At 38.0% G+C, this 27,903-nt stretch overlaps 1 protein-coding gene across 1 annotated transcript in view; it reads right to left on the bottom strand.

Moving 5' to 3' along the window:
* Nucleotides 1-27,903, bottom strand: part of PTPRD (protein tyrosine phosphatase receptor type D) — a 2,165,650-nt gene that overhangs the window by 1,491,649 nt on the left and 646,098 nt on the right. Inside the window, exon 2 of the mRNA XM_073228519.1 lies at nt 175-287. The gene's annotated coding sequence lies outside the window, so the exon portion shown is untranslated. The remainder of the gene's footprint in view (nt 1-174; nt 288-27,903) is intronic.

Here is a 27,903-nt window from a genome sequence, read left to right as displayed (position 1 = left end):
GAAAAGAAAAATGCATTGACTTATAAAGCACTACAGAATTTTAAAACCATAGTATTTTAAAGAAATGCAACAGCTCAGTATTGAGATGGTAAAGGTTTGATGAAGGCACTTCAAGAACTCTGTGGGTAAGAGTCGACAAAATGCACACATTTTGTCCTGGAGAAGTGTACTCACCTGGAGCCAAAGCCCCTCACTGCCTTCACTGCTGGTGCCGACATGCTGTCTGTCAGTCAGACGCCGGTAACTGGAATATCAAGGGCCAGGAACCGCTTGCTTTTTATTCCTACCTGGAACAAAATACAGTGTCAGTCATTGTTTTTTTGTGTGTGTTCCTTGAAGCAGAGGAAGATATTCATTATGTTATCTTTCCCTGTCACATTAGACACCCATTTATCAGAATGCTCAACACAAAGGAAAGCAGCATAAACTCTTCACCTCTATAATTCAGGCTTCAGTGATTAATATAGCACCTGTGTAAGTCAAAGCAACCATCTATATTTTATCTCCTTTAAAAGGTTCCTTATAAAAGCTTATTATTTCATTGCAATTGTTCCTATGCATTTGGTTTGATATGTTAATTTAGGAAGCCATTTTCTGTATATTGTCCTTGGAGACTATAAATCAAAATATATTTTTAAACCCAGAAAGAGGCCAATGTTGAAAACATATCATTTTCTGATTTTTGCTTTTCCCCGGCCTTGCAAAGGAATCTCATAGCAGGCAATTTGGTAATGCAATTCTGTTAATGTGTTGCCTGCTCTGTTTTATACTCTTCAACTTGAGAGACACTGATGAAACAGTGACGCTTCCTCAAACGCACTGGAGTGTGGATGCTATGGAACACAAGATGGAATTAGACATTTCGGCCACATAATGAAATCACTGACTTGAAGAAGAAGAAGAAGAAGAGAAAAAACCCTCAAGGGAGGTTGCCTGTGTGAGTGTATGAATGGAATGTGTTAGGATCTCTCACTTCCTGCAGTAGGAGCCACTTGACCTTCAGCCTGGCTTCAAGCTGGAACCCAACAGGATGACTTAAGGAAACATGCAAGTCAGGCAGCATTCTGCCAGTTTTGTTGCCATTTGTCCAGCCAGAACTTGTCCTGCCTTCACTGCCTTCCCAGGGATCTGGAGCTCGGCTCTGAAATGAATCTTAGGGCGGGGAGCCTGCCATTTGCCAGTCTTCCCTCTAATACTCACTGCCTACCTGAACCCTCAGACCAAGCTGATGCGTGCCCCTGTTTGGTCCACCTGCCAGGACCAAACTTACCACTTTTATTTCTCTCTGACCTCCTGCTGTACACACTTGGCCTTAATCCCTTGTTGGAATCACCACGTGATGCTGGCACCACCCCCCAGGAATGAATGTGGCTACAGGTACTGCCTGCACACCCAGTGACGTCTACCACACCTCCCAGCCCTCACTTCCTGTTTGGTGTCAGGTTAAGGACCATTTAGTTGCCCCATGTTGCTATTATTTTAGTTTAGGAGTTTTTCTAGGCAGTAAAAGCCCATGAAAGGCCCGCTTGACTTCCTCTGTAGAACTCAGATCTTAAGAGCTAATATTGTTCTTGCCTTGTAGCCCTCTTAAAATTCTGATGTCTCTCATATCACCCTGGAATCCAACTTAATGCTTTTATTTCTCCTGCTACTACCATAATAAACTTTCATTAGCTCTCACTTAGCGAAGAACAATAACTTCTTAAATGTTGATCTGATGCTGAAAACAGATGGCACTTTCAAATTAGAATAATTTGAGGAGAGTTTAATAAAGACCCTTTAACAAAACAGTGGGCTGTTTGCAAGCAAACCACACAGGAAGGGTAGAGCTGTTATCTTCCCTAGACCTGCAGGGACAAGGAGAAAAAGCAGTTACTGAGCAGCACCCAGGAATCAGAAAGGGCCTCCTGAACAGAAGCCAAGTCGTCTTTGCTTGGATTCCCAGGTAGCACACGAGAACAGAAGGAAGGGGGCCCTAGGTTCCCACACTCTGATCTTCCTCCCCTCTGGTTCCCAGCCTATACTGCCTGTGGGACAGGCCATACTGAACTTCCAAGTGTGCGGGAACCTCTTGATGAGCTCTGTCCAGGCCGGTTTCCAGTGTTAGAGAGCAGGATGGAAAATGACAAAGGTAACAAACAGGTCTGAAATAACAGAAGAGATCCAGCAAACATGTGTTCATACCCCGGAGCATGGAACTTGGAATCAGATGTAGGTGTGAGTACTAGCTATACCTACTTGTGTAACTCCAGATACATCATTTTATAATTATTGGTATCATTACCTGTGCACTGCAAAACTTCTGAGTTTTGTTGTTAGGATTAAATGGAATAATGTACTTAGTATTTAGTACTAGCAACTGTGGCAGTAACTTGTCTCAAAATACCAAAATAAATCAAATGCAAACATACTCCAGTCATGCTTAATCATTCAACCCTTGTAATAGTCTATTTTCAAATCTGACTTTCATAAGTGTTATTCCTTTTGCTTAAGAGTAATTCCCATCTTCCACCCCACCCCATCCCACCCCATCCCAACCCCTGTTAACCTAAAAAATTTCTATTCATTTCAAAATCCACAGCGTGATCTGAGGATGTCTCAGGAAAAGGGGATTATTCGATTTGTATTTTCCATGGCACATGGTACGGCACAGAGCGATTAGACAAAGCCCTCTTCCTGCTTGACTCTGAGTTCCTTGAGGGAGAAGGAAGGTCATGACTGATGGATTTGCATCCTAAGTAGGTGGGTCATTGCCAGGTTCTTAGTGATACTCAATAAACATGAATAAATTAATTACTAAAATCATTCTGTTACACTGTAAGGAAGAGGTTCAGTAACCTTCTCTGCCCAAACGGCAGATCAAACTGTAACAAATGGCATATGGTGGGGAGTAAGACTGTCATAGGAAGTCAAGAACACTGAACACTGTACAGAGGGAAATCCAAGCAATTGTGAAGTTTTTCCTGAGACAGCATTGCTGGAAAATTCACCTCAATCATTTCAAGGCTGACAGAAGTACTAGATCTAATTGATTCCAAGCAGACCATTAATAAGCTATAAACCAACTAGGTAAGTGGCTATAAACACCTGTATTTATCTGATGCATTTGAGTGATAAACTATTTGAGTTGTCAACTTTTTCTCACTGACTAAGCCAAAGTTCCCCCTACAATTAAAACATTTTTCTTCTGAATAGGTAATAAATGTGCATGTAGGCCTCATAAATGGTATAAAGGACAAAATCTTACTCCAAACCCTGTCTCCATTCTTTCCTCTTGCCACAGAAGACCACATTTATTGGTGTGTTTGTGTACTAGCAAAATTTTCTTCTGCAAATGCAAATATGTATATTATTCCTTCTGCCCCTTTCAAAAAAGAATTTCATATTTTACCCACTAATATGGGTCTTGCTTTCCCATACCCCAAAATAATTTAGAGGGCTTTTGGATCAATAAATAGCATCTTTATTATATTCAGCTTCAAGTCTGTTGTACTGATATACTGTAAATTATTCAACCATAGTCCTTCCAAATTTTTATTTTTTCAGAACTTTTGCTATATAAGGCTATAATAAAAAAATTGTATATGTAAATTAGTATCTAATTAGAGGCACATGTCTATGATAAATACCTATGAGTGTGTGGAGGGAGGCCAAAGGTAAATTCATTTGTAAATTTCAAATATACTACCAAATACCCCTCCTAGAGATTTGAGCTGATTAATGCTCTCAAGAGCAATCTGTAAGACTGCTTGGGTGGGCAGACTTTATATTACCAAAAATCCAAGACGTGAGATATTGTATCTAAGTGTTATTTTCCATTTTAAAAAGTGAGATAGGTTTAGTATCTCTTGCTGACATTTAAGAGATATTGCTTATCTTTTTGTGTGAAATTTCTATTAATATCCTTTGCCATTTTTTAATTGCAACTACAATTTAACATTTTTATCCTAAGTATTTTCAAAAGGAAGTAAATAATGAAGAGCATCAGCAAAATATTTCTTTAGGCTCTTTTTAAAATACTGTTTTTCAAGCTTTTGTCCCCAAACTTGCAATCCTATACTAGAAAGCCGAATGTCATTACCAAAGGTACCACAGTGCCCTCTGGTGGCAAACTGCTCCATCGCATCTTCTCTTCATTAACTCGGGGTAAAATCTGTTTTTTCAGTAGAGAAAGCTCAGTATCAGAGCCTTGCTTAGCCTCTAAGCTTGGTCCAAATCTCTTCAACCCTGAGACAATATAGAACTACACCCACCCTGAAAACGAGCAGGTATTAAACCTACTTCAGCCTCCAAGGAACCAGGTTTGGGCCTATAAATTGGTGAGTATTTGAACAGGCAGGATTAATTTATTTTCCCATCGGCTGTAAAAGCAGCTTTGCAGTGTCTTGTCAGTGGGATACAGTTCAGGCTTGTTCCTTGGAGTCAGGCTTTGCTTCAACTTCCCTGTACATCCCTGAAATCGAGGGAGCTATTATCTTCCTCCAGAAATCAAATAATGAAAGTATCATAAAATCAGCTCAATCAAAAGCCTAAGATTTTTCATTCCACAAGCATTTGGAATACTATGTGCAGTGTTCTAGGTGCTTGTGATTTTTTTTCCAGTGACAAGATGGACAAATCTTTTTGGAGCATATTTTCTAGTCGGAAACAAAAAAACAGGAAAAGTGTAAGTAAGCAAATAGGCTTATATTAGAAGAGATTTGTATGTTGGGAAGGGACATATTTCAATTTAAACGAGAGAAAGGGTATGCCTCTTTGAGAGGCTAGCATCCGAGCAAGGATTTGAAGAAGCCATGAAAACTATGTGTGTCCCAGGAAGACTAGCATTTTAGGACATTGAAGTCATCTGAAGGCCACAGCATACTCGATAAACACTTTCAGGACACCTGAAAGATGCCCTTTCAGGATTAACAGATCTTTTTTCCCACAGCTGGGAGTTCTACCAACTGTCATCTCCAGCTTGAATCCCACTCTGAAACTGCCCTAAACTGGCCATACTGCCTCAAATCCTCATTCAAAGACTGGTGGCAGCCCGCACACAGTCGCAGACAGAGTGTGAAGGCCTGGCCCATTGCCACTGTTTGGAAAACTTTCTGTGGTGTTGGCTGAGGCCTTTGCTGAAGCTGCACGGCAGCCCATTGTCTCTGCTCATTCCTGCTTTCTTCCCGTTCAGAGATGCTGATCCCAGAACACTCCCTGTAAACATCCACTCTAATGCCTCTCTCATTCCGCTCATCTGAGGAGCAAAACGTTATCCAGTGTGCAGCTAAAGCTTTGATTACCTATTGTATTCTCACACTAATAAAAGTTTAGAATACAGTAGTGAAAAAAATGCTTTCCATGTGGGGATTTAGAGTGGAGAAGACAAAAATTAAATGTTTTATATAGCAGAGCCATCATTGTTAAGGAGAAAAAGCAGTACAAGGGTGTAAGAAATGTCTGGGAGGGAGTTTCAGTGTTAGATATGGAAGAGGCAAATCCGTACTAAAGCAACGTTGGAATAAAGACCAGAAAGAAATGAAGAAGGCAACCTTGTGGCTCACTGGAGGCCAGATATTCTAGGCATAGGCAACATGACCAGCAAGGTCTCTAAGAAGACTAGATTTTTTATAGAACAGCAAGAGGTCCAATTTGTCTGGGTCAGATTGAATAAGGGAGAAGCAGGAGAGGAGGTCAGAGAATAATGAAGAAACAGACCATCTGAAGCTGAGTAGGTTGTTATAGTAACCAGAGACAATGGCTTTCACTCTGAAAAAGATGGAAAACCAATGGTGACTTTTGTCTAGAACACTGATAGAATTACTTGGAATATTTATAAGAGACTGAAGGGGTTAAGGTCAGAAGCAGAGAAACCAGGACTACTGCATCAACCTAGGAAAGAGATGAATGTGGCTTAGGCTAGAGCAGAGGCAGTGGAGGTGGCAAGAAATAGAACTGGATGCCTTTGAAGGTAGAAATCAGGATTTCCAAACAAATTCAATGTGGGATAGTTAAGAGATAAAGCACATCTCCACGGTTTTGTATCTGAGCAAAGGAAAAGTAGAGTTACCATTTATTCAGACAAAGAGGATTACCAAGGTTTCGGGGAAATCAACAAGAGGTCAGTTGTGTAAATGCTAATTTCAAGATTCTCATTAGACATCTAAATAAAGACTTCAAATAGGGAGCTCTGGGTATCTTGAAATTCAGGGAGTAAAATGTGCCTGAAATTATAAATTGAGACATCATTAGAATATAATGATATTAAAAAGTCAAATGATATCATCGCCAAAGGAGACAGTACTGTTAGAAAAGGTAAGTGATCCAAGGACTGAAGCTTGCTTATTTCAACTTTTACAGATTGAGAGATGAAGAGTAACCAACACAGTGAATGGAAAGGAATGGCTAGTGAAGTATGTAGGGAAGTTAGAGACTTGGGTTCCAGAAGTCAAATGGAAGTGGTGGTTCAAATAAAAAAGAATGCTTGACTGTGCCAGGTGCTGTTTATAAGTCATGCAAGATAAAGACAGAATTGTACATTGCATCAGCAATGTAGAGATCCTGGGTGATCATGACAAATTTGTTTAAGTAAAATGGTGAAGGAGGACGCTAGAATGGAGAGGAATTAAGAAAACTTTGGAAGGAAGACATTGGAAAACACACACATACTATTTTCATGCACAAGTTTATCAAGAACCAGATTTATGTCAAAAACCCTTACATTTCAAAAAGCTGAAATCCTATAGACCATGTAATCGCACCACAAAAGAAATGATGAAAATCAGTAACATAGAGATACAAAAATGGCAACCTATACATCTGCAAATTAAAATACATTTGTAAGTAATACAAGTGGAATTAGTTTAAATTAAAAATGCAAGCTGAATGATAAAGGAGCTACTGCATATTAACATTTCAGAGTTTAGGATCCTTACCCTCTCTGCTGTGCTCCACTTTCACAGACAGAATACCCTTTCTAGAATACTTAGAAAGATTGCCAAGTTAACAAAATCACTGTCTTGTACCCTATTGCTAAAATAATTTTACCAAATGCTCATCTTCCTCACTATGTGCAGTTAAAATACAAGCACTTGTGTAATACCTACGTGTGTGGTGCTCAATGAATGCTTATTTTAATAAATGGATGAGATGAATTTATGGACAGTTTTATGACAGCTTGATAAATATTGAGAGATGTGCAGAGCAGTTGGTATGGCTGAAAACACCTAGATTACTGAGTGGCATGTAGGAAGTCAGTTAAAAAAATATTCCACCCAATTTGTTTTTGTCTTTGAACTGTCTGCAAATATAAACACATAGAAAGAGTGTAGGGTCCATAGCTGTCTATCAGTACCAAAAAGAGTCCTGCTTCCAAGACTTGCTATGGTCTTATGTTGGGTTCTTAAATGACACAGACTTACTATAAAATGGAAGCACCTTTTCCTATTGCAGGTCCTCAAGTGACTGTACCCCAAACCCCCTGCACAGATACTGATTTTACTGGCTTCCTGGAGTACAGTTTGAACAGTGGAAAGGCAGGGAAAGTTCACAAAATACCTAAATCCACTAATGCAACAGTAGACATCTTAGGTCTAAAGCCACAGATGTTTTTTCTTAACTCACGCCTGAAATTTCATAGAGAATTTCACAATGAAGTTAAAAGTAAAGATTCTTTGGAGTTCTTCAATATAAAATATTTTAAACTGAGGCAAAGTGTTCTGTGAAGCAGAACTATGAATATGTGCTGACTCATTATCATTTTATAATAAAAATAACTGAATGAAAAATAATCAAATATATGTTAAAATCTTGATTTATTTGGATAGAGTTCTGCTTACTTGTGAAAACCAGAAAATGTCTGAAAACACAGATTGTTAGCCCAAGAGCCCAAAAACACCGCAAAAGAAATTTTATAAAACATGACTTGCGTAAGTTGAAAAGTTGATATTTGCTTTCTCTACATATAGAAGCAGCTTATTCAGTGTGGTGAACAGCTCTTGATCACAGATACCTCATTTACTTTGCAAAGTGGTACTCTGGCAAATAATGGTAAAATTTAGGTGCCCAAATCCTTTTCTAGTTACATTTAACATGTGCTCTACAGCTGACAAAGAAGTTGAAAATACTATGGCAGTGTAAGTAGTGAGAAGCCAAGTTAGATTCTCTTATTCAGAAAATAGATTCTTTTTGGTTCTAAAGATGAAAATCATTAAATGTTATGAATATTCATCTTGCTAGAAACCTTTTCTTCCCATAACATTCATCAAACTAGATCAAGACATTGTTGCACATTAAGGTATCTGAGTAATGTTATTATCAATGTCATTTTATTAAATTGGCCAGCCCTGAAAATGAACCTCTACAGAAAACAAATCAAGAAAGGTGGCAGTGCAGGAGAAGACATTACGCACAATGTTAGTCTTGAAAGAACCTATGAATTTCCTTGTTTGAGGAGTATTTACTGCTTACAAAATATCATATTTTCTACTTGACTTTATCTAGAAAGAGGATGAACAGAAAAAAAAAAAACAGGTAAAATTGAAGTGAAGAAAAAAAGATTATTTAAACATGAAAAGTTACCAAGATGTTGGCTGATGATCCTAAAATGTGTTAGAACTTGTTTGCCCTCTGGGGTGCTCATTGTTCAAGACTCTATTCAAAGTCAACTTCTGTTTGAAGATGAGGCTATTCCCCTCAAAGTACAGTTAGTTTTTCCATTGACTATGCTTGTGAACTGCACTGTCATTCTCTATCAACACTACTCTCAATATATTTTAATTTAGAAAAAAATTAAGGGAATTAGAAGTAGAGATTCCAGAAGGGAGAGGCACCCCTTACTGCTGCCAACCTTTTCTCCTCAAATATGCCCTCATTCCATGCCATCTTCAGTGCCTAACATAATGCCTGGAAAGTAGTAAGTCCTTTCGGTGTTCAGTGAAAACAAATGACTAAAGAAAACATGGAAAATGTAGAAGATCAAGACAAATAAAAATAAAAGAAATGAGTTCAAAGTCAAATAGCCATGCACTTTGAGCCTCTCACTGATGATACAATACTCTGCTCTATCTATTGATCTTACAAAGGTCAAGTTTTAAGAGTAAGTATGCACATTTTAGCCAATCATTAGAAGAGATGTGTCCAAATAGTTTCTGTGATCCAATGGCTGTAACTTCAGGAGAATTGTTATGAAGATAAGAAGAGAAAGGAGAATATTATCAGTTTAATCAAACAAAAAAAATCAGCAATATCATGTAAGACATGATCTTAGAAGTACAAAGGAAAAAAAGATACTTTGTGACAATAAAAATGTAATTACATAAACCAAGATGACAGTTAAAAATTGTAAAGTTTATCTGAAATGAAAAGAAGTTATTCAGTAAAGTTACATAAATAAATATTAAAGTGTTGCAAACAACACCAGAACTAATACAGTGGCAGGATAGCAGATCTAAGCCGCCTGTGGTGGGGTAAATGGTAACCAATTCAAGAAAACTAGATGTTTAACAAGAAAAATACTACATCAGACAGTGTTCAAATGAAAGGGAGAGTAAGTAATTTTCTGGTATGTTTAATTTTCCCCTCCTGGATATGCACAGCCTTCAATTATAGAATGTTTATACTTTGAACAAACTGGTAGGTATTCCTAAACATTTCAAGGAGATTTTTACAGTCAAGTCTAAAGCTCAGCCTTCTCCAGATCAGGACTTCCTACCCTTTATAACACACTAAGACTTTTGTTTTAATTATCCTAGCAAGACCTTTTTAAAAGATATTTCTTGATGAAACCCATATCATGAGATTTCTATACCTTTAAATTGATTTTACCAAGAAGAAACAAATGATTCATTTAGACAAGCACCCCTGTTTCCTCACCTCAGTTTCCTTGTGGTCCATTCTCTTTTCTAACGTATCTAGTTGGATATTCAAGGTGTATTTTCCTATAGGAACTCTACCCTCATGACCAGTCACATGATCTAGTGAGCCAGGAGGTAGGAGAACATGTGGGCAGGACAGGGAGGTCCGGGGAATGGTCAGTGAAAACCCTGGCAATGGGCAACAAAAAGGGGAACCAAAGCAGACAGTCAAGAGAGAAACCACAGGAACAAGCAGGGAGAGAGCCAAGAAACCCTCAAGTCTCACCCCAGCCTGAGCAGCAAGGCCCAGCTAATCAGGCAGGCATCCTCCTTCCCAGTGCTTGGGAACTCTGACTCTGCAGCCCCACCAGCGCCCTCCCGTGGGCCCCACCTGGTCAGCAGGATCCGTTTTCTTTTCACTCCTCATTAACAGCTTTGATGGTTGCTCTATACTCTTGTCTGCTGGCTTCATTCTTTGTCCACACTGAGACATGATCCTGAGAAAAACAGCATCTCAGCCAGTAACACTAGGTTGTCAGTCACCACTTTCAGCCCCATGGCCACATTCAGGGGTGGGCACACTGTAAATCTCTAAACTACTGGAAACTCTGGGGAAAAAGTTGCCTTCTCATTCTTGATGAATGAGAAAGTAGAATATAGCCCTGGGTCATGTCTTGAGACCAAATATGAAGCCAATTTTATATTAAAAGCCAACACTCTGAAAAGAACATGAAGACAACGAAAATTGGTATTTTGTGACCCCGTTTAGTTATTAGGCCATGCCAGTTCTGAAACAATTATCATAAAACTTTTTAGTTTAAGCAACCACATATGTTCAAGCCAGAACTTCCCAAGAAGAAACATTTTGGCCAGTGGGGTGTGTAAGCTGGTGGATAAATTATTTTTCCTTTCTTTCCTGAGACACATTTTATTTGGCTTCTCAGAAGTACAAATTGGGGTATCAATCTGTTCAATTCCAGGTTCAATAATACATCTTATTCTCTTTTTTCCTCATTCCATTTGTCTTTCATTGCTATTGCATGGTAGTGTCCCTAATAACACTAATAAAACATGATCATTTGTCTAATTTCTGGACAAACTGGGTAAGACAGTTAGAACCATGCATCACACTTAAAAACAGACTGATGAAAAGCTTTTGGGGTTGGATAACTCACAGGTCTGAAAGTAAGAGAGATTCCTCTCTGCTGGTGATCCATGACATGCTAATATATCACAAGCCCTAAGGCTTTTGACGTGTGGTTAATTAGGATCAGTTATAGGAGGAAGGTAAAATACTAGTTATCTGTGGTCCTTAATGGCATAGGGACAATCATAATTGTGGAGATATCTAGCTTCTGTTAACTGAATTAGAAGCCTTGAGCAACAAGTGATAGGCTTATGCATCCAATCACAAGCAAAGGAAGCTAGAAAAACTCAAGAACCCTTATGGGAGTTTTTGAAGATAGTCTTATCTCCTACAGTTGAAAGAAAAACTGTGCTATCAGGTCTAGGATTATTTACCCAGGTAGGAGAACTGCAAAGGCATCTAGTTAGCCTTTACAGATATGTAACAAAGTCATGGCCCTTATTTGTAAAAGTGTGGGAAACTAAGTCCTCTGAGGGAACATTTCAGTGGATGAGCCTATAAATTTTGAACTTCCAAATTCTTTTGGTCAGAAAAGTATCCTCCAACTTTTTGGAGAAACATTTACTCACCTTGCCTGGGAATGTGCAAATACACTGTTTGAGATAGATTCCTCAAAAAAGAATGCTATTCTCCTCAAGATCCTGCTCTACAACCCCTCTTTGCCTTCAGGCCAGTAAGTAGGGTGAAGTTTTACAGTCTGAGTGGAGAAGAACAATCTCTGTTTCAAGAGAAAAAAGCTTACACACCCAATGAATAGCAGTATCCGCTAACATGTAGAGCAGAAACCATGACTAAACATGTGGGATTCTGAGTTTATTAAATAGGGGTGTGGGCTTGGGCAGGGGAGGGGGCATTACAAGACTGGACATGAGAAGCTGATACACAGAACAAACTCAGAATTTGTGTTCAGTATGTGGGCAGGACACTTGGCCTTGCCCAAATATGTGTGTTGGGACAACTTGAAGCTTGAACACAATAGTAGCCTGCAGTAAGTGAAATAGAGATATTGAGACTTTTTTGGCAAGAGCATTCAACAAGTCCAGAGGTTTAGTATAGTAAGAAAATTAGAAACGACTTACTAGGTATGATGAAGACTTACCACCTGAAATATGTATCCTTAAGAGAGTCCAGAGAGTCTACTACTACTAAAGCAGTGGAAAAGCACTTTGGTGAAAAGGAAAGGGTAATATTGAAAAATTCAAAAGGTGGCTATATTCTATAGTGTACATTAGAGACAGGAGATTGTTGGGCTCTGTAAATTAAGGAAGATGTTGGGATTCCAATAGAAGCCAGGTAGCCATCGGAAGCATGGTAGATGTAAAGGATAAATGTTATAATATTTAGGGGCAGCATTAGATGAGCTATCATGGTGATGTGAAACACAGGCATGTTTTGCAAAAACTGGTAGAGTATGCTGTTCCTAATGGCAAGACTGTTTGCTGAGTAGAGTACTGTTCAATTGTAAGACAGACTGAGAAGGCTCATGCCAGTCACTGCAATGGAAAGTTGTTATCTCTCACCCATTCTCCACAACCACCTCAATTCATGGATTTCAGAGACCACTGATTGACTTCCCACTGAATAGGGAGCTGGCTTCTATTAAAAAGGTATTGTGCAATACCACTGCAGATGGATAATAAACATTCCCTCTTCCCCAAAGTGTTCTTGGTCCATTTTATAGGGTAACTGCTCACTGAGAAGTAGAAAATACACAGTTTCCCTACTATTTGAAATAACATTCCATGTGCTACAATGTTAGATACTATCATAAACCTCTGTTTAGAGTGTGAGCTAATGGAGACCAGGGCATAAGTCTGTCACATGTCTATGTTCCTGATATGTTTGCAGATCCATCTGGCAGTTATTTCACTGAGAATGACACAGGAAAATTTCATAAATGCATATGCAGAACAGATACACTTAGAAAATATAGAAGAACCTTCTTGCTGGTTCCTAAGTCTGTGAGGTAAAGGGCATAATGGTAGGAAGGAAAGAGTGGAAGCCCCTGAGACTGTCCCCATCTTTTTAGTCAAGGTAGTAAGTCCTATGCAATAATGAATCTTAGGATGAATTATAGAAATTAGTGTTACCAAAGACCTGAAGAATGCAAACATATAACCCCATTCACCAGTTTTGTTTATATGAACAAACATACACAGAAAAACAAAACTACAACAAAACAAATGAACAAGGGTCCTGATTGAGATGGTTAATTTTATGTGTCAACTTGGCTGGACCACAGTGTTCAGATGTGTGGACAAAGATTATCATGGATGTTTCTGTGTGGGTGTTTTAGATGAGGTTAACATTTATATTGGTGGACTTTGTGTAGCTCACCATCCATAACATGGGTAGGCCTCATCCAATCAGTTGAGGTCCTGAAAAGAATAAAATATTGACTTTCATCCTCTTAAGAGGGAAGCCTTCCAGCAGATGGCCTTTGTATTTGAACTGCAACATCAACTCTTCACTAGGTTTCTAGCCTGATGGCCTTTAATTTTGAATTGCATATTTTGGACTCCATAATCATGTACTTCAATTACTTAAAGTCTTGACGGATAGACATTCAGACAGACAGACAGACAGATAGGCTCTCACATCATTGGTTTTATTTCTCTGAAGACACTAATACAATGATGAGCTACCATAAACTTAGATAAGTTAACCTTGCAGGTTGGGATATTTTAACTAGAACAAATGAACAGTCTTTGATATTAGTGTATCTGACTTGTGCTGAGTGAAATCACCTCATTCCTACTTACTGTAATCACTGCTGAAACAACCAGGCTTGCAAGTACCTTAACCAGTTTTTGTGGGTGCTACCTGCCAATGCTTTCTCATGCCCATGCTACATACTTCTCACTTTGTTTTTTGACATGTGACACTCATAAGAAATGGGTAAATATGCATACTCAACACTGCAATTAGCCTTTGAGTTGCCATGTGTGTAAATGAAGGATGTCTTAGTTATGTTTTTCAATCATACTTTTTGGCTTATTTATTATTTGAGGGACTATAGGTATTTAGGACCCTCAAATGAAAATAATTGCTTTATAGGAAGTCCTATTAATAAACTCTTCTATGTAGAGGGTCTTGTAATTCTATCATTTTTTCTTTTCCTAGTAGGAATGTTATTTTTTACATATTGGATTTAAAAATGTTCTAACATTTTAAACTTGTCTCTTACACCCATACTGTTCATAAGAACTCTGTATCTAAAATGCATACACTGGTAAGAAATTATTTTATTTCTGGTTTACAAAAATATCAAAGAGGCAGAAATAGAAATTCTATTATGTATGAGGCCACTGAGTAAGGAATCCATGATTAACTAGTCTTTCTAGTAAAATACTATAATGTACATATAATATTCAAATGATATATGTATTAAATAGTAATCCTTCTTCACACCTAGATATGCAGAAATTACTATATAGTTCAGAAATATTTCTTGTGTACAGAAACACTAATAAACTAATAGAGACAAGTAACTATACATGTAATGATAAGTAGAATTTTCCTTTAAATGACTATTTTGGTTAGTTAGAAAAGATTACAAAGGTGTGGCAGCAACTTTCATTCTAGAATATCATTCCAAGTGGGATGTAAAAAACTCAGTTTTATTAAGCCTCTACAAAGAATAAACTACCATTTCATCTTATAATGATAGAATAAAAAGTTAATGGTCTCTCACTTAAAACAAAGCAAAAGATGAGGTCAAACTAAATGCTGAAAACCTTGAGTTCTAGCAAAGCAAGGAAATAGAAACAATAGAGAAGCAACTTCATCTCATCATAAATTAGGCATAGACAGGCGGATAGAACAGTCAGATCCTCTTAAGCTCTCAGCCAAGAGAAATAAATTTACTTATGTTTTGAGGCTGAGGGGAGGTATCCAGTATAAAAGGAATAAGTGAATGAATCAGTGAATAAGTACAAGCAGCAGAATTCAAGGTTGACTTTGTCATCCTAGAAGTAGCTCAGAGAATGTACAGCAGTAAAGGATATATGTATTTGAGACAGATTCTGTAAGGATTACAACTTTACTTTGTGGTAATTTTTTATGTTCATTTTTTATTTTATGAATCACAAAAGAAAACTGTCCTCTTACTTATCAATTTGGTACTCAAATTTTGATTCTCATCTTTATTACCAACTTCAGCCTCAACACTTAACACAGAATACTTTGGGCCATTAATAACAATAGTATTCTCAAAGGACAAACATTTTCTAAAACTGAGTATAATTATATGTTCCTATAGCAGCAAAAGTATTCTTCAAACAAGAGCCAAAAATATTTTTAATTTTAACAGTATTTTTGGGAAAAAGAAATAATATAAGGTAATTTGATAGAGGCCATATTAATTTGGGATGTAGTATTCCATTTGTTTGCTTTTAGTCATATTAAATGCAAGCATTTAAACATTATTTACAGACTTTATGTTCTAGAAGTATCCAGTGTAATATATGGTCTTCTGTCCACAGTAACTCTAATACTTATTCTTTGATATGTACTTATCTTCCCACCAACTTATTTATAATATTATTCTTTATCTTTTCTGGGGGAAGGACACAATGTTAAGTAGACTGAGGAGAGGATTACCTCAAACCTGACTAAAGTCAAACTTAAATAGAAAAATATCTGATATGTCTAAAACTGAAGTACTAAGTGCATTGAGTATTGAGAATATGGCTCAGAAGATTTCTACATGAACATGACAGCTTAAAACATTCATAAGCACTTGGATTCAGAAAAAGGATTGCTTTTTAGTGCATGTTTGTGATTTTTCAAAGTCAGTTGATTTTTTCACATACCAAACAAAGTTATATTAAAAAAAAGGACCAAAATTAAAAGCAGATAACTAAGATAACATGATATAGAGTTGGCATACATCTCATCTTATATTCTTACAGTACCTATTTTCCACCTATAGTCATTTTAGGTAATTAAATTGGGGAAGAGGTGAATCAGACATGGAAATTATGCATAAGGAGCTAGTTATATAGTAACAGAGATATATCAATGTGTTAGTACATCAAAATTCTGAAAGCAATGAGAGAGATTTTACTGTTTAGCATGATGAAACTAAACACCCAACTTCCTCCACACAAGATAAATATGTAAATTAAGTAAATATCAACTTAAAATGCATGTTAGATAAAAATGTAAAGAAACGTGGGTGTATTACACAGATGGTAGAGTTAAATTGTCAATGTCTCCAACAAGTTAAGAGTCAAAATGGGACAAGAGATAAAAGCTTAGGTTTGAGTATGGTGGAAAGCTGGATTTGAGAATTTCATTTAAAGCTGGTGCCCAAGAACAGTTGTATATTTAGTTAAATATGAAATGTTAAGAAAAATTCTTACTATGGGATATACGAAACTTGTTTGAATTAGCCTTGTCTGTAGAAGGACTTTACAGTTAAAAAGTAACAGAAAATGGTAGAGAACTGTTAATTAATATACATGGAAATCTTGGCATAGGCCAAAAATCTAAATCAGAAAGAATTCTTAAATAAAAGTAGTAGAGTGTAGACATTACAGATACTGGCACATTTCACAGTATAGAATTTGCTGCCATGCTACAAAAGGATAGCAAAAAAATACGCTATCTAGAAATGGAATTTTGAGTAAGTAGAACTAGTTGATGTTTAAATATTTAACAGAAGAGAGTGAGGGAGGAGCCTCTCTTTTTTTCATAATGAAAACCTCAAGTCCAGATCAAGAAACACAAAGCTGTTATCACTGAAAGCACTAGAGTTGGGATATAAAGAAATAGACTTTATGGTTTCAGTTTAATTTCTGCAGGGTACTCTGTGCTATCTTGGCAAAGTTAGGAGGCTGCCGAAGCATTCATGAGCATTAAAGAGTAAACATTTGGATTCATAGACATTTCAGGTTAGAGTAGGACTCTTCATCTAGAAAATGATTCCTTTCCCAAGGACAAACAAGTGATATTCCTATATTTTCATTTATATGGGTATTTCATAATTAATAAATATGAATGGCAGATAGTTTATTTAAACTGTTTGTTGATGATTGTCCTGTATGGTTGAGAACCAGAAAACTATCTAGTTTCTTAAAATAGGGACTGAAACTGGATTTCTCAAACTGGGAACTAAAATAGCCACCAAGTGACTAATGAATTTGGTCTGGGAGTGAGGGAATCCAGCTCTCCAATATTTAACCACTACCAGGACAGGAAGGGAAGTGATGGGGAAGCTTACTGGAAACATGACTCTCTACTTAAAACATGCAGTATATTTGAGACGGGTGTGAGTCATGGGTTAAAATCTCATGATTTAGAAATAGAAGCTCAAGTGGGAAGAATGAGAAGGTCTTCTTTCTAGATAATCCTATTGAGAATGCAGAGCAAAATTTAAATTAGCTCAGCAGGGATGAATAGGAAAAATGAGTAAATTACACTTCAATCATGATTTGTATTGGGCATTTGAGTAAATACTCTTGATGGAGGTTAGGGGTGGGTCAAACCTTGCTTTCAAGTAAAACTTTACAAATGGTCTTAGTTTTATACTTTTTAAAAATAATTTTAGTTCTTAAGTCTATTTAACTGTACATAGCAAGCTAGATTGTATTTACATTTTTTTAGGGAAAAAAGTTTCCATCTCTTTTTCATTAACATGTTCAAAGTGAAACACTTTAAAGAATGTAATGGACAATGAAAGCTTAGTTTGTATAGTCTAATTATGGGATTTGTATGCTTTGTGTTTGTCAGTAGGTATAATGAAAATGTGTACTCTAAGATATGATTTACCTAAACCTACTTTTCATTTGAAGTGTGAAAAAACTTTTCATTCTTTTCCCTTCCTTTCACTCAGTTATTACAGTAAAGCTATGTTTAATGAACAAGTGTGACACTAACAGAAATTCCTAATTCTATTTTGGTTGTGGACCCTCTAAGTCAGTAGTAGTCTTGATTAATTTCAACAAAATAAAAATCAACAATTCTGTGATTTGCAAGACATCTTCAAATAGGTGCATGTGTGTGCATGCTTACACATTACCATGAATTAGCAAGTCTGAGTTAGCAAGTCCTTGCAGAGCTGGGTCAACCCTGGTAAACTGTTAATAGGAACAACATTTATCCTGGAAATGTTAGAGTCAGATGAACAATCACAAAGACTAAAGTGTTGTGGAACCTCAATTTGAGGCAATACATTCTATTTGAAGGTGGCTGGAGTAGATAGATTTACAAAGGGGACAGGGAGAACTTCTAAGAAATGGTTTTTGAGTTTAATACTATATAAGAGAGGTCCTTCAAGAAGAAAGGACCTGTTGAGAAGAAATAAAGAGAAAATAGATGGTCATAGGTTAGCAGAAAGGGGGCAAGTAGTTCAGTATGAGCTTAGAATGTGGGTCAGGGACAGAAGATAAGGGTAGGGGATGAGGTAGAACATGTAGACAAGCCAGTTCAGAAGGACTGCATATGAAGGAGTTCAGAGCCACTCTGATTCTACAGCATCAAAGAGGCCACATTATGTCATTCCATCGCCTGTCTACATTACCTCCTCTTACCTAACACTGGCCTCCCATTAGGGGGCCTCAGCGGAATTCCAGGGTGTGAATGACAGTTATTTTGGGGTTGCAAGCTCCTTTGTGTTAACTGTTCCAAAGGATCACAGAGGAAAGAAAAAGACCCACTTTTCAAAAACACCTACAAATGCTTTAGAGAAGGCTTACAGGAAAGGAGAAAGGACAGGTGCTTCGCACCATTGACAGAAACAGCAAATGTACTCATTTACATTGTGCCAAGCATTGAGTAAAGTTCTTAAATATACTGCCTCAAAAAGTCCTTATAGAAGCTACTCTCACTAAAATAAGACATAGAGAAGTTTAAAGACTCAAGATCAGATCACACTGTCAGGATTTGACTGCAGGCAATGCGCCTCCACAGGCTGAGATTTTCCCCATGCTTTCCTGTAAAGCAAGGAGTACGGAGAACCAGAGTAGTGTACAGTCTGAGTCAGGCTCCAGCCTGTGGCCCGTGGTTTACCATCTGGACCCTCACAGACAGAGGTCCTGGCCCCCCCTTCATCTTGGTTTTATCATTTGTAAATTGTAGATATTAATAGTGATTCTCTGAGTTATGAAGATTTACATGTACTGTCTGAGTGCTAAAAACTCTTGTCATTATCATTAGTAGTATTAGAGCATTGACAGGACAAATGGTAGAGGCTTTTAACAATTAGAATAAGCCAACGTGAAGTCAGCCACAGATGAAAATAAAAGGCGGTCTCCAGATTGGTAAACCTCTTCTCACCCTGTTTTACAATCATCTCTATCCCCACTGAATGTAAGTGAGCATTGTACTAACATGTGGGAGATGGTGTCTGGGCAGAGGCTGATAGAGGTGTGACATGTGAGACACAACTATGTACTAGAAGGTCTGGACAGCGATTACAAGGTATGCTTAGTAATTCTACATGTTACATCATTTCATCTGCAGTGATCCTGAAAGATGATTTTTTCACTATTCAGATGAGTAACATGAGTTTCACAAACTTTAACAAACTCTGCTAAAGTCATACAAAATTAAGTTACATCAGGATTGCAACAGATAGAAGTGTAACCATCTTAATGGAGGGTTAATAGCTTTGGTGCACAATGTCCTTTCACCAGGTATACTTCAGTGATTTAACAATTATATACATTATTAAATTCTCACCAAGTGGAGTTACCATCTGTCAAAGATATTACAGTATTACTATGTTCACTATGCTGTACTTGCACCTCTATAATTTTATAATTGGAAGTTTATAAATTTTTCACTCTTCACTTTTGTTATCTCAAAAGCACTAAGGATAGTTAACATGCACATGGAATTTGAGAAGTTGAAATGTAACTCAATATTGCTTTCTAAAAATTATTATTATTTTTTGTACAATCAAACTAATTTTTATTTAATGGTAATCCCTGGATTCTAAAAAAACAAAATTGGTTTTTATAATCTTGGTTTAAGTAATTTTTTTTTCTTTTTTTTTGAGAGGGCATCTCTCATATTTATTGATCAAATGGTTGTTAACAACAATAAAATTCTGTATAGGGGAGTCAATGCTCAATGCACAATCATTAATCCATCTCAAGCCTAATTCTCGTCAGTCTCCAATCTTCTGAAGCATAATGAACAAGTTCTTACATGGTGAACGAATTCTTACATAGTGAATAAGTTCTTACATGGTGAACAGTACTAAAAATTATTTTAAGCACATCTTGCCTGAAAAGGGCACGAGATGGAAACTATATTCTAAAGAAACTGATATCTTAAAAACAATAAAAAATTCACAACTGTATATCCCTAGTAGAGAAGGGTTTATATAACATTCTGATTAGATGAAATAGTGAGAAAAATCATCTTTGATGCATAAGCATTAGCATAAATGTAATAACTATGTACAGACAGGTCTAGTGTTTTTAGTACTTTGCATTAAGTAAAATAATTCTATTTTAGAATATAAAGAGGTGTCTAGCTAATGGTTTTCAGCCCCAGGCAAGTTCACTATGGATTCAGTGAGACAAAGGAATGACAATGGAACGTTCTTGGGATGAAAGGGCTTATACCCAAATTTATTCTCACAGTGGCAGGTCAATCACTAGAATCCCATCTACTCAGAGGGAGTCTGCATGCAGCAAGGCAGTCTCTGTCTCTGGGCTTCTCTACTCCTGCGGCCATCTCTATCCCTGTCCTTGGCACTGCCACCACTCCAGTCTCTGCTCTCCTGCAGCCTTGTAGCCCTGCAGCTGCCCAGAGCTCTGGGCGAAGCTCTTTTATATAGAGTCAATAACAATGTATTGCTCACACGTGTGTAGTGAGCTAGCTGACCATGGCCAGGTGACAGTCCTGGCCATAGGAACCTTCACTTTATCCACACTCCACCCCTCCAGGATTCTCACCTCTCAATCTATGTACTCTCAATCCTCTGCAATGGTCCCTGTGCAAGAAAGCTGGAGCACTGCAACCAAATTCCATAATAACATAATATTCAAATGCAAATTATAATAACCCTCAAGCCTGAGGATATCCATTGCCACCAAGTAGTCATCCTGGCTGTATTCAAACCAGTTCTACTCAAATGAGATAGCCAAAAGAATCATGGATAGGCCTTACAATACCAGTCTTCTCCAGCCTCTCCAGCAGAAAGTCTTGCAGACACACAGGCCAGTCTCGTCGTTTGTCTCTGGCTTCAGCTTCATTCTCAGCAGCCAGAACTGCTGCTCCAGTCTCAATTGTTGCCACAGCTCCAGTAAGAGTCTATTTGATTTTCCATCCAATGTTCTTTCTGTATGCTGCTGCCTTATCAAATCAGCCCACATCTGGGGTCTCATGACCTTCACGGGGCCCTTTAAATTCTTCCTTTGAGAAGCAGACTGTATTTTCTTTTGTGCTTTCATTGCTCCAGTCTGAGCATGGAATGATACATAACTGGAGGAGGGGGCTGCACCTCTCCTGGAGGAACCCTCAGTTGCCAAGTCTTTATTCTCTTCTGGTCTTTCCACCAGCCTTCAACAGGAGGGGCTGATGCCTCTGGCATTGGCAGGGCCTCCACCCCCACCTGTTCCTCAGACCTCCGCTCCTCCGTTTCTGGGGCTGACGGCTCCACTACATGCTTCACTTGCCCCATGGCACCTGCCAGTCTGCAATCTCAGGCTGCTGCTTCTCATGCTACCATGACATCCTTTACCATTTCCTTGTAGTGATGCCATTTCAGTCACTAACAAATATTTTACCTCTTCAATGGCACCTTGCAGCTCATGTTCTCATGCTGCCTCTTCTCATGCTTCCTGCAGGCGGCCCTCTTCCTCCCTTTCTCAATATTGTGAGAAGAAAACCCCCCTCCGTTCCTGCAGCTTCATGGGGTACTTTGTTTCCCTAAGGTTTTCCCTAATATGCTGAGGGCCAACTTTTCTGCCTCAGGTGTTGCCTCCACCCCTTCCCAGGAGTTGGGTAGAGCCCAGTCCTCTAGGAGGCAAGCCATATGGGACCCCATGTCCACTGGGGTCCCCCAAATGTCTCCCCTTCCATAGATGCAGCCGCTGAAACACTCCTCCCATGAGGGCAGCCTGTTCTTTTCCTTGGTCAACAGTGTTACCAATGGTTTCGGCCCCTGACAAGTTCACTACAGATTCAACGAGACCAAGGAATGAAAACGGAATGTGAAAGTGTTTTCACCCAACTTTATTCCCACTGTGGCAAGTCAATCACTAGAATCCCATTGTGGGGCAATTGGGGTTCCTATGGCCAGGATCTTCACTGAACTTAAACCACCTGATGATGTAACTGGCCTGTTGCTAGGCTACTGCTTTCACACCTGTAGATGATAAGCTATTATTGCGCTATATAGAGAGCTCAGCCCATGCTCTGGGCGGAGTCAGAAATGCTAGTGCTACCGCCAGGAGAACAAGCGAGGTGATATACCCTTTCACCCCAAGAATGTTCTACTGTTATTTTTTTGGTCACACTGAGTCCATAGCGAACTTGCCCAGGGCTGAAACCCATTGGCAAGACACCCATCCACTCAGAGCGAGTCTGTATGCAGCAAGCTGGTCTCTGCCTCTGGGTCTCTCTACCCCTGAAGCCATCTCAGCCTCTGTCCTCTGTGCTGCCTCCACTCCAGCCTCTGCTCTCCTGCAGCTGTGCAACAGCTGTGCCACAGTGTCTTCCAGAGCACTGAGCAGAGCTCTTTTATATAGAGTCAATAGCAACATATTGACCACTCATGTGTAGTGAGCAAAGCTGACCAGGGCCAGGTGAGAATCCTGGCCATAGGAATATTCACTTTATCCGCAAGAGGTGTTTTTACATTTTAAAAGAGAATCTATTCTTCAAAGGAACCATGAAGCTACAATTTTCAGTATTAACTATATACAAGTGTGCTGTACTTGGACCTCGGAAGGCCATGCATTTAATTCCCCATAGAGCACGATAGTGAAACAGCTGATTTGATTCAAGTGTTAATGATGTTTCTAGTACCTCACGCAGTACAACCCCCAAAACTTCATGTTGCATTGTCTTATTACCTAACAATTTTTAAAAATACAATACTTTCAGTAAGCAACAGTAAGATTTAAAAATACTTTGAATGAGGAAGAAAATACGCTGCACAGTAATGTCTTTCCAATTGTCCATAAAGACTCAAAGGCAAAGGCAAACAGCAACTGGTCAAGGATTCTGAAGTGATGAGCCAGGAAATGCTACAGTTTGGAGAGAAGCAGAGAGCAGGAAGAAAGGGTATTTGTTTTATTTTGCTTTTTGTTTTGAGAATGGAAGGGAGGGCCAATCTTCCTGACCAAGTTATCAGACATTTTCTTTTTTAAATGATTAGGATTCCCAAAGGGACACATGCAGGAGCTCTGCCTCTCTTGCAGTGGTGCTAGGTTGCAGGAAAAACAAAGTATAAGCACAGGGCCCATAACCTCAGCCTTAGTTCACAGTGTGGTGTTACAACGAGAGGAGGGAGGAAAGAAAACCTGGTCTCCCTAATCCGACTCAGTTTTACTACCTGCTGAAATCTGTAGTAGGGAAGGTAGCTGTAAGCAGCTTTAATAGGGAATCTGTATGTATTTACTCCTTCCTCAGTCTCTGCCTATCATTTTTACTCCTGTTAACAAATTAGCAATTAAATATAGGCCGTTTACTTTTCTAAACATTTTCAGATTGTCAACTTTGTTGCCATCAAGTTATTCCTAATAAAATCTCTTTCCATAGAGTATGTCAATTAAAGAATCTCAGTAGTTATTTAGTAGAAGGGCTGACACCCTCCAAGAAGTACCAAACCTACAAGGACAGGAAATTTCTAGTAGGCTGTATTTGCTGTTCTGCCTAGAGGATTTTTATAGTTTTGATATTCAAAAGGAGAATTTAAATGAACAATATGGAGAACAACCATTCGGTTAACAATATATTTGCAAAAAACCTAAGAATAAAATAAGCATAAGGAAAAAGGCTTCATAGTTTAATTCTTAAACCCAATCATTAGCATCAACTGAACTTTTGAAATAATTAATTAGAATTCACTAGGTCTTAGAGGAAACCAGGCCTAGTGGACTGTATGTATTTGGAAGATGAAACAAGATAAGCCACAACTGATAGTCGTTCAAGCTAGAATACTGCAGTACTACAGTACTCTCAATACTTGTGTATGCATTTTGGATTTTCCATAAAAAGCAGCTCCAAAAAAAGCAACAATCCAAAACTTCAAAATTCTTAGGATTTCAAGTTTAGAAATGAGTTACATTATGACAGAAGAATTAGTTAATTTATAATGAATCCTGTAAAAAAAAAAAAAGAGTAAGTGCTTTTTAGTATATATACAGGTAAAACAAACATGCTTTGGCAAGAGTACCTGTATTGGTTTTAGCAGTAGCTGTGCAAATAGCACTAATAAGCTGCTGTCACTGATTCATTTAAAGAGATGATTTACGACTCACATAACAATAAACTGTTAAAATTGAACTTACTCATGTTCCCTTGTATGTTTAATTTTTAAGCAGTACAAATACTTGGTGTTGAATTTTAGAGCAAATTTAGGATGAATCACAAATTCACATTTACTAATTTGTATTGACCAAAAAAAGGAATTTCTTCTGTAAAACCATCTTAAGGAATCTTGCTAGTAATTTACACTAGAACTTCACATTTGGAAACAAAATTAACAACAAAAAAGCCCTGGAATTTTATCTTCATTCAATTTCTCACACTGAAATGTGTTTCATCCAAATCAGCTGTTTTTCTCTGAGTCATACAAGCCACATTGGCAACATCTGACAAAATGCAGAATCACATTGTTTACCTAGAATGTGCCAGTCAAAAACATGACTGGGTTCTGATCTGATGCACACAGAAAGTGATGAAATGTATGTTGACATTTCCAGCAATTTTCCTAATTTCTTTGTGACATATTAAATGGTAAATAATTAACATTCAGGGTGCCCATTTTTTTTCAGGCCACTTTGCAAAGAGAGCTTGCCCCTGTTTTTACTCCCCTCAAGAGGAATCAACTTCAAAGTTGAGAGGTTTAGAGAGTCCCTTTGGGCATTTCTATTTCCTGCCTCAGCTGTCACAAGTTATGGTTACAGTATAGTAAAATTTACTCTTTCAGATTAGCAATTTGATTTTAAGTTCTTTGTTTTTCACTTCATTTAACATACATTACTTGAGTAATTGTGCCACAACCAGGTATATGAGCTTCCTGATACTATTACAAGTTATCACAAAGTTAGTGACTTAAAAGAAGGCAATTTTATTACCTTACAGTTGCAGGTAAGAAATTCAAAATCAGTCTCGTGTCAAAGTGTCATCCAGGCTAGTTCCTTATGGAGGCTCTGAGGGTACAGTCCATGTTTTTGTCTTTTTCAGCTTTTAGGAGCTGGGGTCATTGTTTGTCTCATGGCCTCTTCCTCGCATCACTCCTACCACTTGCTTCTTTCCTCACATCTTCTGTTACTAACTTGGACCCCTTGCCTCCCTCCTGAGGATCCTAATGATTACGTTGGGCACACATGGAAAATCCCGGGAAACTGACCATCATTAGATTCTTAATTAATCACATCTGTGAGGTTTCTTGTGCAATGTAAGGAAACACATCCATAGGTTCTAGAATTAAGGCATGGGCGTTTGGGGGGAGGAGAGCATGATGCAACCCAGCCCAGAGAGTAAAACGGAACACACTCAAAACTAATTTTGGAGAATAGCTTAGAAAATTCCAATAAGCCTAGTACAATAGTTGCACTTACCAGAAAGGAACAGCAGATACACAGACATAGTTGAATTTTCTGAGCAGTAAAGTAAGTTACAGATTGATAGGTATTTAGATGACAACTGGAGAGACTTCATCTGAATTACTAAGAAAGTTCCCTTAACTCCACACTCATTTTTATCATTCTAAACCTAACTTTCCTGGTTCAGAAAAGAAGAAGATGCATTGTTTATATATCTGTAGAGAACAAGCAGCTGGGACAATCAAAGGGGAGTATAAGTTGAAGTGGAGTCTGTGGCGCTTCTGTAGCTCTGGAGCAAGATTTTCACTCTGAGTTAAGAAAGGATATATTGATGTGAAAACATGCCCCTTCGTGCAAAGTAAGGGATTTTTATTTTTATTATATTTTTGGCAATTTTCTAGTTAACCACTCCATGCAAATGTGCTCTAATATAACTGACACCTAAGAGAGGCCACCAAAAATTGAGAGATGAGACTTTCTGCACCTCTGAAATTGCTTAGATATTTGTACAGAGGGAGAGCACATAATCTGCTTACTCTCTAACTATATTTGTCCATTTCATAGGAATTGAGAACCCCTGATATGATTTGCTTCCAATTATATTATGAGTAGTTTGCAGCACAGGCAGCTAACAAATGTAGGCTTGCACAACATCTTTAACTTGAAGAGAAAATATAGAAGTCATTCTGATTATCTCTATTCTATATGTCAACAGTTTGGGGGTCTTGTTTTGTTTTGTATGATCTACGACTGACATGTACTGGCTAAATAGTCTCAGTGTATTATTTTAAGCCATTTAGGCCACCAGAGGTGGTTAAATATAAAGCCACCAATTAAAAGTGTTGTATTTTCCCATAGCAGTATGCACAGGTGGCCTATGTTAAATAATGCTAAAAAGTAGACAAAAAAACATTTTTCCTTTGCTATAAAAGAAGCTGCCTACAGGCTCATGTGAACAGTGAATCAAATTCATTTAACAAGTAATATTTAATTATATATGCCTTTCCATAGAGGTGTTTTAACTTTCAGTTCAATATCTTTTGTGCCAAGGTCACTAGGCTAAGAGAAATTTGATTTTTTTTAATAGCTATTTCAAGTTGACACATTTAAATGAACTATACTTGGTCTGTTTACTCTATTCATTATTCATTTCAGGATAAATTTCATTGGCTCTGGAGTCTCTTCAGAACACTCCCATGCATACTTCTCTCCCTACTCATGCTAGACAGTGAGCTCTTTGAGGACAGGAAATGTGCCTTTAACCTTTAATTTTTTATCATATTGTCTGGCATGGAAAATATTTGTTGAGTGAATAAGTTTAAAAAATACAGCACACAATGCATGAAACGTTGAATTCTTTCATTTGGTAGGAGTATTTGAGAAGATTTCTAAAATCTTATTTTTGAGAAAAATTTCAAAACACTGAATTGAAAAGCAATCATAATACATGCTCTAAACCTGTGATTCTCGGGGCATTGGAGAGGGCTGTACCAGGATTACCTCTGCTGACTTCACACTGTGCATGCTCCCTCCTAGCCCATTCTCCCATTAACACCATCTTTTTGCATCATCCCCCACATACACACCCCTTGGTACACATACACACTATTAAGCCTGTCCTGATTACCTCAACTGAGTTCTCTCCCTTACTTTGTATTTTAATAGGTGGGTAAAATGTAGAGCAGTGCATCTCAAACTTTAATGTATGTGTGAATTATAGAAGGAATTATGACAGAGTGTAGCATTATTATGACTATAGCTGGGAGAGCTGCAGTGTCTTGGAACAGTAGCACTGTTGTTTGTCAAGGTGAGTTTAGTCTTACTGTTAGAATGTGCAGTTAGGCATGAGCAAGAGGGGAGAGAGGAGTAGGGCAGGCCGGCCAGTCTCCACCCAGTCTCTGCCCAGCCTCTACATAGAAATTGCACTGTTTCCCTTAGACCAACCCCTTTTGCAGTTCAACACAAACAAAAGCAAAAGATAGGACCTTCTGATTTTAGAACATACACACTTAAGGAAGACCTTGTTGCTTATAATATCCATCACAATATCGTTATTACATCACGTACACTATGTGTTTGGTCCCACCATGGGTTTCTATTAGCCACTCATGAGAAAAATGAGGAACACAAACTTGCACAAAGAGGCCGATGGGGAGGAACCAAAGAGGATCCAAAGGATGGTGTGATG

Source organism: Manis javanica, chromosome 2 (assembly GCF_040802235.1).
Source record: "Manis javanica isolate MJ-LG chromosome 2, MJ_LKY, whole genome shotgun sequence".
Lineage (NCBI taxonomy): Eukaryota > Metazoa > Chordata > Mammalia > Pholidota > Manidae > Manis > Manis javanica.
This window is presented reverse-complemented; position numbering and strand designations above follow the sequence as displayed.